This window comes from Herpailurus yagouaroundi, unplaced genomic scaffold (genome assembly GCF_014898765.1).
Source record: "Herpailurus yagouaroundi ecotype Mexico unplaced genomic scaffold, PumYag 141, whole genome shotgun sequence".
Classification (NCBI taxonomy): Eukaryota; Metazoa; Chordata; class Mammalia; order Carnivora; family Felidae; genus Herpailurus; species Herpailurus yagouaroundi.
This window is the reverse complement of record NW_024412396.1, coordinates 49,187,448-49,197,627: the sequence shown is the minus strand read 5'-3', so window position 1 is coordinate 49,197,627 and position 10,180 is coordinate 49,187,448. Positions and strand designations below refer to the sequence as shown.

At 46.4% G+C, this 10,180-nt stretch overlaps 1 protein-coding gene and 1 long non-coding RNA gene across 3 annotated transcripts in view; both read left to right on the top strand.

The window, feature by feature from the left end:
* Positions 1–195: 195 nt before the first annotated feature.
* Positions 196–5,889, top strand: LOC121032057 (uncharacterized). The gene is made up of 3 exons (XR_005791051.1): positions 196–359; positions 3,148–3,290; positions 5,647–5,889. It is a non-coding gene; the product is annotated as an uncharacterized LOC121032057 (long non-coding RNA).
* Positions 5,890–9,697: 3,808 nt separating this feature from the next.
* RPS6KL1 (ribosomal protein S6 kinase like 1) overlaps positions 9,698–10,180 on the top strand; it is an 18,827-nt gene continuing 18,344 nt past the window's right edge. For both annotated transcript variants that reach the window (XM_040477723.1, XM_040477722.1), the window contains exon 1: positions 9,698–9,838. The gene's annotated coding sequence lies outside the window, so the exon portion shown is untranslated. The remainder of the gene's footprint in view (positions 9,839–10,180) is intronic.

The window sequence follows — 10,180 nt, the reverse complement described above, 5'->3', positions numbered from 1 at the left end:
GGAGGCCCTCTGCGAATCAGGCCTGGTCTCGGTCAGACTCTCGGACCCCCATGCTGCAAGCCTTCCCCTTCTCCTCTCTCCTCTGGGGCCCCTGCCCCACCCACCCCTGCAAGTCAGCTGGGCCACCCATGTGGGCAACTCGGTAACAGGAGCCTCTGTGCTCACACAGCGCTGGTTGTTTACAGACATGTGACCGCCTGCCGCCCAGCTGGGGTCTGAGGTTTAGACTGTAACGGTGATATCCTCTCCTCGTTGAGCTCTTTATCCCTTTCAAAGCAGTCTCTGCCACCGTCCTCTTCCTTCTGAAGCCTGTGAAGTCTTCTCACTTGCCAGATGAGCTGGAAGGAAGTACTGAGAGGGTGAGAAATCTGCCCCAAGAATTTCAGCCCCGGGAGTCTCGGGAGGGTCAGGGGCTGACAGCTGGCTGCGGCTGGGCCACCTCGCCTCAGGCTAGAGGCAGGAAAGGCAGAAGCTGAGGCCTTGCAGGCTCCGATTCACTCGTGGTCGCAGGGCCAGCCTTGTGGGGGTCGTGGAGGCCATCACCTGGTGGGGAGGGCTCAGTCAGAACCTGGGCCTGCATTCTGGAACTGTCCTCCCAGATCAACTGGAGCTACAGCTGCTCACCAGTCCCAGCCCTGGGGGAGGCCGAGGGGAGGGGGGCCTCTTCTCTCACAGCCAAGTTCTGAGTCCAAATCCAGGAGGCTCCCGGTGTCTTTGGGATTCTCTAGAAACCAGTCCTAGCCAATCAAGATTAGCTCCAGCAACAAAGGCTCCACATGGTCTGTTTCACTGAGACCCATTCTCTGGAGAATCCTAATACACTATGATATAGTGATAATATGTGGTCTTGTGTTGTGTGGAGGTTTAAAAAATAGAAACATAAAAGGCATCACGTTGGAGGCAGCATTTGGGAACTGTTTTTTACTCAATATGGTTTGAGATCTTTATGTAGGTGTAGACTTCCCTACCATCCCCTCCCCTTTCCCCCAGAAGAAAACATTCCCATCCTCTTAGGAAAAGCCTAATTGTTCTGTGGCTATAACAAGCAACACTTAGAACCAGTTATAAACCCGGTTTATATGACCACTCGTTTCAGTAACCTAAAACCGTGCGCTTAACCAGTAATAAGCACACCCCGAAAATAACCGGTCAGCGACAGCCTCACTCCACTGACCGTGCTTCTAGGGCCAGAGGTCAGCCAATTCCTGTACACTCTGAAAGCTGACCCACCCCTGAACTCCATGGTCCCCTGGAGCCCATAGGAAATTAACCTTGCTCAGACCCAGTGCCTTACAAGTACAGCTCTCCCTTGCTGAAGCAAGCAGTAAATGCAGCCTCTTGTTTCACATTTTTGAGTGGTTGCACCTTCCTTCAGTACTTCCCCCAACCGAAGACTTTCTTGCGATCTAGCGCAGATGGAAATGAAGAGTTTCAGGGAAGTGAATGTCTTCCAAAATCCAGAGAATGGACAATATATTTTTTTCCAGCTTTCGTGTAAATTTGCTCTAAGCTGAGGCCAGAAGCCCCTTCCTTCTTTTCCCTCTCCCCTCCTCCAATATCCCAGTTCGATCGTGGTGCATCCTACGTGGTGCATCCGCAAGGCAAATAAACCTCTCTTTTTGTATTATGTCCTGTGATGTCAAAAGACCCCTTTTCCCATGTCAGACATGAAGACAGAGAGAAAGGAATAGCAAAGGAATCATCCTGCTACATACGCTTAATTTCGGATATCAAAATGAGATTGTAATATACTCGTTATTTTATAACTTGCTTTGTTTTAGGTTTATTTATTTTGAGAGAGAGAGAGAGAGAGAGAGAGAGAGAGAGAGCATGCACGCAAATGGAGAAGGGGCAGAGAGGGAGAGAGAGAGAGAATCCCAAGCAGGCTCTGCACTGTCAGTGTAGAACCCACAAAAGGTGAGATCGTGACCTGAACCAAAGTCAGACACTCAGACAACTGAGCCCCTCAGGCACCCAAACTTGCATTTTTAACTCAATATCTCATACACATTTCCCCATGACATTAGATATTCTTCAACAACGTGAGTTTTTAAGTGCTGAATTGCACTGCATCATTTGGACATCCCATAGTCTGATTCATTGATCTATTGCTAGATAGTTTCTTTTTTTCTGTTGTTGCTATAAGAAACAATGCTATGGTGAACATCCTGTGGGGTTGTCTTTGTGTGTAGATCTTTGTCATCATAAAAATAAAAACAGCAGCAAAAATCAAACCCATCCTTCGATTGTGCATTCTGCTTCCAGGTGCCTCCCGATTCCGGCCTGTGCTTCAGATCCGCATGTTTGATAGTTGCCTACCCTTTCAGTCTCTCTCTTGGCATTTCCACTCCCTTCCATAACTCAGCCCTGAGAGAGTGACCCCAGGGATTTCCATGGTGTCAGTCAGCATTTCCGGTTTTTATGGTACTCAACAGCACATGTTGTTCTTAAACTCCCAGTCCTTTCCTCAGCCTGGAAGCTTCCATGAGATCTGGTCTCTGCCTGCCTCTCTCTTCATCCCATGTGAGACGCTTCCCAAAGGTCCAACACACTTGTCTTTTCTTACTTCTTGGAATTTGTGGTGCCCCCTCAGGGCCTTTGCTCATGCTGTTTCCTCTGCCAGGAAATCCCTTCCCCCCCCTCCCACACCCAACCTTGCTGACTAATACACATGCATCAGCCATAGCTCAGTGCAAAGGCACTTCCTCAGGAAAGTCTCCCAAATACTCCTCCCCATCGAACTGGGTCTACTCCACCATCAGAGCTTTATGGAGCCCTGTCTACTTCCTTGCAGCACTAATCACTATATCCTGAAAAATAATTCTACAATTTCATGTGTCTGTTTACTATATAATTTTAAAAATATTAATCTTGGGGCGCCTGGGTGGCTCAGTCGGTTAAGCGTCCGACCTCGGCTTGGGTCATGATCTCACAGTTCGTGAGTTCAAGCCCCGCGACGGGCTCTGTGCTGACAGCTCAGAGCCTGGAGCCTACTTCACATTCTGTGTCTCCCTCTCTCTCTGCCCCTTCCCTGCTTATGCTCTGTCTCTCTCTGTCTCAAAAATAAACATTTAAAAAAAATTTTTTTTAAATATTAGTCTTAACATCACAAATAATAAACCAATTTACTTTGTTCCTTAACAACAGAACATTACAGGTATTATAGAGGCTGTTTGCTCCCTCCCCCGAGTCCGTCCCTGGCCTCCACTTCCTGGATAACGGCACTGTTGGGAGCTTAGTGTGATCAGCACAGGGGTCCAGGGCTTGGGCTCTGGAGCCAAACTGCTAAGGTTTGATTCCTACTGCTCCTACTTCCTAACTGTGTGAGCGTAAGCAAATCACCTAGCCGCTTGTTGCATATTAAATTACTCAAATAAAAGTGCCTCGGTTTTATCATCTCTAGGGTGAAGATTAATGATAGTAGCTAATGGTGCTGTTTCAAAATTCACGTAAGATGTTTTATGTTAGGTGATTAGAATAAGTGCCAGGCTCCTAGTGAGTGCTGAATAGATGTTAGCTCTCACTATTTGTAATCGCTAATTTTATGTGTCAACTTGACTGGTTCCTGGGGTGTCCCGAGATTCGGTGAAACATTATTTCTGGAGAAATAATGTCAGTGAGTTTCTCCAGATGAGATTAGCATTTGAATTGATAGACTCAGTAAAGGGGATGAACTTCCCCGGTGTGGGTGGTCATCATCCAATCCACTGGGAGCTTGAACGGAGCAAATCGGTAGAGGAAGGGAGAACAGCTCTCTGCTAACTGCGCTGGGACATTGATCTTCTCCTGCCCTTGGCCTGGGACTTCCACCATCGGTGTTCCTCGTTCCCAAGCTTTGGACTTGGACTGGAACTTATACTCTCGGGTCTCCTGGTTCTCAGGCCTTTTAGATTCAGCCTGGAACTATGCTCCAGACATTTCTAGGTCTCTAGCTTGCAGAGGGCAGATCGTGTGTCTTCTCCGCCTCCATAATTGCGTGAATCAATTTCTTATAATAAGAAATCTATCCACCTGCCTATCTATCCTATTGGTTCTGTTTCTCCGGAGAATCCTAATACACATAATATATCGATGATATACAGTATTGTTTTGGGTGGGTGTTAAAATCATATAAATATAAAAGGCATCGCATTGGAGGCAGCATTTGGAACGGTTTCTACTCAATATGTTTTGAGATCTTGTATGTCCATACAAATGGATTTAGTTCTGGTTCATTCTTTTAAAAGGCTGAATAACAATAACAATAATAATAATTCGACATATGAAAAGTCACATTTATGAATTCATTTCTATATTGATATTCCATAAAATATTGACTTTGAAGTTTTTCCCCAATTTTTTGATAGTGCAAGCAATGCTGTAATGAATATTCATATACATCCTCATGCACATGGGCAAATGTTTTCCTGGGTTAAATATCTAGAAGTGGAACTTATAGGTCACAGATTATGGTTATTTCTACTTCAAATGGCTCAGGTAAATCATCCTCCAAAACGTATAATTACATATCCCTCCCCACCAGGAATATTTAAAAGGCACTTTCTACCCGAAGATCATGCTGACATTCTTTGATGCTTTCTTCTAAAAATTTGAGGTTGTTCTGGGTTTTTTTGATCTAGTGTTTTAAACTTGAATTTATTCATGTATTTTTTTTTAATATTTATTTATTTTTGAGAGTATGAGCAGGGTAGGAGCAGAGAAAGAAGGAGACACAGAATCTGAAGCAGGCTCCAGGCTCTGAGCGGCCAGCACAGAGCCTGATGCGGGAATCGAACTCACGAACTGCGAGATCATGACCTGAGCCAAAGTGGGATGCTTAGCTGACTGAGCCACTCAGGTGCCCCTAAACTTGGATTTAATTTTGTATATGAATAGGAATTAATCATGTGATTATCTACCTGGGAAAGCTCAGAGCACCAATTGATGAGTTCAGCAAAGTGGGTGGACACCAGATCAATCAAATCAATATATTAGTAATAATGATCTGAAAACATAATAATTTTAAAATCCCATTCACCATAGTAACAAAAACTACGAAATACTTATGAATTAACTAATTAGAAATATAGAAGACCTTCACGGAGAAAGCAATAAAATTGTATCGAAAGACACAAAAAAGACCCAGATAAATGGAGAGATGTGCTATGTTCAGTCATAGGATGACTCCCACTATAAAGATGTTGATTCTCCTGGATTAATTTAAAACTCCAATGCAATTCCAGTCAAAATGCCAAAAAGACTCTTCGTAGAACTTGAAAGGATGCTTCTAGAATTCGTATGTTTTTTTAAAAGAGTAACAAAATAAATCATAAGTTAATTCAGTTGTGCCAATACCTCTCATGAAGAATCCATCCTGTCCCACTGGTTTGAAGTTGCTTCTTTATCCTAAGTCAGATCCCTCTAGATGCCTGAGTTGGGTTTCGGATTCTTCATTTCTCACTTACACCTCTTGTCCAACACAAGCCATGGAGCAAGGAGGAGTTCCTTGTTGTTTCTCAAAGACTCAGGCTAAAAGAGGCCCTGTGCCTCCACAGACATGTGCTTTCAAGATCACTATGGTAGGAGGGAAGGGGCAGGGTGAATTATACACTGGCTTTTGAAGCTTCCATCGTGAAGTAACATGTTCTGTCCTTTCGCACCTCAAAGCGAGTCCTGCGGCCCAGCATAACTTCCAAAGGGGCCGAGAAGTGTGATCCGACCACACGCCAGATGGCCGACCGGACCGTGGGAATGCTTCTAATGTGCTCCCATTACGTATGGTGTTTGCTGTAAGTTTCTAGTAGATAACCCTTTATCACGTTAAGAAATGCGTTCCTAAGTTTGTTTAGAGTTTAAGTAAAGAGTGTGTTCTTATCATGAATGAGAATTAAATTTTATCAAACGACTTTACGCCATTTGTTTGAGGTACAAACACCTTCTCCAAACACCTTTTTCTGGTTAATTCTTTCTCATCCTTCAGAGCTCATTCATTTATTCAGCAAGTATTTATTGAGCAATACTGTGTACCAGATCCAGTTCTAGCCACTTGGGATAAGTCGGTGAACAAAGCAGATAATGGCCCTTGCCTGTGTGGATCGTATTGGGGGTAAGGAAAGAAAATAAACATGGAAGAATAAGTAAGTAAATGATATTGCAAGCTCACGGGGTTGAGTACAATGGAAGAGAAGCAGAGACGGGTAAGAGAGATGGGGTGTTAGGAGGGTGTAGTCAGAGTAGGTCTCTCAAGAAAGTGACCATCAGGGCAATGACTGGAAGCAAGTCTAGGGTTTACCAGCCAGATATCTAGAGGCAGACAATTCCAGGAAGAGGGCAGCTTCAAGGCGAAGTCTCTGGGATGGGAGCTGCCAGGGGTGTTCCAGAAGCAGTGAGGAAGCTTGAGTGGCTGGTATTGAGTGAGGCTGGACGGAGACGAAGCTGGAGAAAAAATGGAGAAGGGTGACCATGAGAGCCTTGGAGGTCATGGTAGAGACCTTGAGTTTTTCTCAGGATAAGGATGGGAGCCCTCGCAGACTTTTGAGCAGAAGAAGGACAGAATCTGACTTGTGCTTTGAAAGGATCCCCTGACACAGAGATGGTAAGAACTGCCTTCAGGGTGGCAAAGGTAGAAACAGGAAGACAGGAGGCACCTCCAAGAGTAGATCAGGTATGAAATGAAGATGCCCCTACGGAAAGTCGTCCCAGTGGAGGTGGAGGTGAGAAGTGGAGGGGGTGAGAAGAGCTCAGAGGCTGGATGTATTTTACGGGAAACACCAGTATGATATTCTAGTGGATTGTATGTAGAGTGTGAGAAAATAGGAGAAGCCAGGATGGCTCCAAAATTTTTGGCCTGAGCGTTTGGAAGGATGGAGCTAGAAGACACTTTAGATGGAGGTTTCAGGTTGGGGCAGATCAAGCGTTCAGGTTTTTTGTGTTGTTTTTTTTCCATGATAATTTTTTATTGAGATATAATTCACATACCATAAAATTCACCTCTTAAAATTTGGTTTTAACATTTATTTATTTACTTACTTTTAAGAGAGAAAGAGAAAGAGAGCCTGCAGGAGCCAGTGCAAACGAGGGAGGGGCAGAGAGAGAGCAAGAGAGAGAATCCCCAGCAGACACCGTCAGTGTAGAGCCCGATGCAGAGTTGGAACCCATGAACTGTGAGGTCATGACCTGAGCCGAACTCGAGAGTCAGACGCTTAACCGACTGGGCCACTCTAAAATTCTCTTCTCTAAAATGTGAATTTGGCAGGTTTTCGTATATTTACAAGTTATGCAACCATCACATTATCTAATTCCAGAACATTTGTTGATCCTGAAAAGAATCCATATTCTTTCGCTACTTCCCAATCCCCCTTCCCTGAACCGTCCCTTTGGATTTGCCTATTCTGAAAATTTATGCAAACGGAATCATATAATTTGTGGTCTTTTGGGCCTGCTTTCTTTTACTCAGTGTAATGTTTTCATGGTTCACCCACCTATCAGCACTTCATTATTTTTTATGGCTGAACAGTATTCCATTATATGGATATATCATGTTTTGTTTATTTATTCATCAGTTGATGGATGTTTGGATTATTTCCACTTTTTGCCTATTATGAACGATGCCACGATAAACATTCATGTGTAAGTTTCCATGTGGTCATATGTGTTTAATTTTCTTGAGTATAGGTAGGTCTATGAGTAGATTGCTCAGTCATATGGTAACTCTTTTTCAAGAACTATCAAATTGCTTGCCATAGGAACTGCACTGCTCTCTGACCAGCAATGCTATGATAGTTCCAACTTCCCCAGATCCTTGCCAACACTTGTTATCATCCATGTTTTTTATTATAGCCATCCTTGTGGGTGTGAAGTCGTATCTCACTGTGGTTTTAATTTAATGGCTAATGACATTGAGGATCCTCTCAAGTGCTTACTGGCCGTTTGTATATCTTCTCTGAAGAAGGGTCTGCTCAAATCCTTTGTGCGTTTTAAATCGGATTATTTGTCTTTTTACTGTTGAATAGTAAGTGTTCTTTATATATTCTGGATGCTAGACCCTTATCAGATAAATGATTTGCAAATGGTGTCTCCAAAATGTGGGCTCTGTTTTAAGGCTTTAGTTCTGGACTTGTTGAATTTGAGATGTTTTGTTAGACTATGAACTATGTAAGTCTGTTAGAAAGGTGAAGGCTAAGAGATGCAGAAGAGATATACAGAATCATCAGCATGTGGAAGAATACTATTTAAAACCGTGAGACTAAGTGCAATCCTCATCGAGAGAGTAAGGATAGAGGGAAGGAAGACGTTAAGGACTGAACCCTGGGCTGCTGTAACATCAGAAGCTGGAGAGGAGGAGGAGAGCCATCAAAGGAGAACTGGGAAGGGAGACAGGAGCAACCAAGAGAGTGTGGATCCAGAAGCCTGGGGAGAAAGGGATGATCACCTGGGTTGGATGCTCCTGAGAGGTCAAGAAAGGTGAGGACCAAGACCATTTGGTTTAGCAACAAATAGGTCATTGGTAGCTTGACCGAGAACAATTGCAGAGGAATGTTGAAGAAGAAAGCCCCATCGGACCAGGTTCAAGAAACAGCAGAAGAACAGGAGACAGTGAGCACAGACCTCTTCTTCAAGGAGCTTTGCTGCAAACCTGGGGTGGTAGATAGAGGGAGAAGTGAGGCCAAGAGTGGTTTTATTTTGTTGTGTTTTCTCACCTTGCTCTTAAAATGGGAGAATCAGCATTATGCTGGTATCCGATGGGAATGATTCAATGGGAGTCAAAAATTAACGACGACGCAGGAGAGAGAGGGGAGAATTGCTGCAGCCGTGTCCTTGAGTAGGTGGTGGGACGGGGTTGATCCCAGGTGGAAGGCTGGCCCTTGATAGGGCACAGACAGGTCATCTGTGGGAAGAGGTCGGGAGGCAGTATGTGGGTGCAGACCTGGCAGGTGGGCAGATAGCAAGCAAGAGAAGAGAACCCCAGTGTTTTCAAGGGAAGGAAGAAGCATGTCTCTGGCTGAGAGTGAGGATAGGGGAGGAGGTGTGGGGGTTCAGGAAAGGGGAACTGTATGGTAAGGAATGTGGGGGAGAGCAAGTGCACTAAGTAAGGACAGTATGAGTCCAGGCAGCACTGGGGCGCAGGCGAGGTCTGTATGCCCACTTCAGATATAACTTCCTCCAGAAAGCCTTCTCACCCCCAGACCGGGCTATTCCTCTTGTTGTAAGTCTCATAGGCCCTGTGGTGCTTCTTTCATACAGCTCTGATCACAACTGGAATGAAATCTCAACTGTATTCTTTAGTTCTTTAACCTGTGTCCCTCCCTAGACTGTAAATCCCTTGAAGACGAGAGCAGAGACTGACTATGCCAGCGCTGCATCTCAGCATCCCTTTCCTCCCGCATAGTAGTGGCTCAATACAAAAGTATCCAATAGTTGAATGCATGAAATCAGGAGAAAAGTCCCGGAAGTGGCCTGCGCGTTTTCTAGCCCGCCTAGAGTTCCGAAGCAGGCCCTCCCACAACCCTGGGTGATTAGGAACCCCCTCCCCCGCAACACTCTCTTAAATCGCCTCCCCGCCCCCCCTCCCCACCTCCGTCCCCCATCTTCACTCCCTCTCCCAGCGCCCCTCTTCACCAGACACTGGGGCTTTAAGAGCCGGCAGAAACGGAGCCAGGTGCTGATTGGTGGTTTATTCTAACACGCTAGAGGATGAGCTCATCTGCAGCCAATGGCCAGGCTGCACCCGGCCAGACCCCTGCACCTGGCTGGAGGGCGCTAGGCGGCCACGGGTGGTTCACGGTCGCCCGCCGGAGTGAAGGGGCGGTGGCGGCAGGGCTGGGTCTGGCCGCGCGGACCGAGCTCCTGGCTCGGGCAGGTACGGGGTTTGTCCGGCTCCTCCTCCATCCCCCGGGCCTCCAGGCGACGGTGTCCCCTCCTCTCACTCCCCCGGCCCGCTTTCCTCTGCCCGACCGCGCGGCGCGGCGCACCTTGCGCGCCGGGACTCGCAGGCTGGGCGCGCCGCTTCCCGTGTCCAGGAGCGGCCCCGTATCCCTGCCCCGCAGGACAGAGCCCGGCAGGGTGGCCCCCTGAGGCCGAGGCCCGACTCGAGCAGCCCAGCCCATCGGCTTCGGTACCCCCGAAGACAGGCCTCAGGGCTGTATGTTCTCGGTGGCAGAGCGGAGCAAGGAGAGTGCGGCTTCCCTCCCTCCTTCTCTCC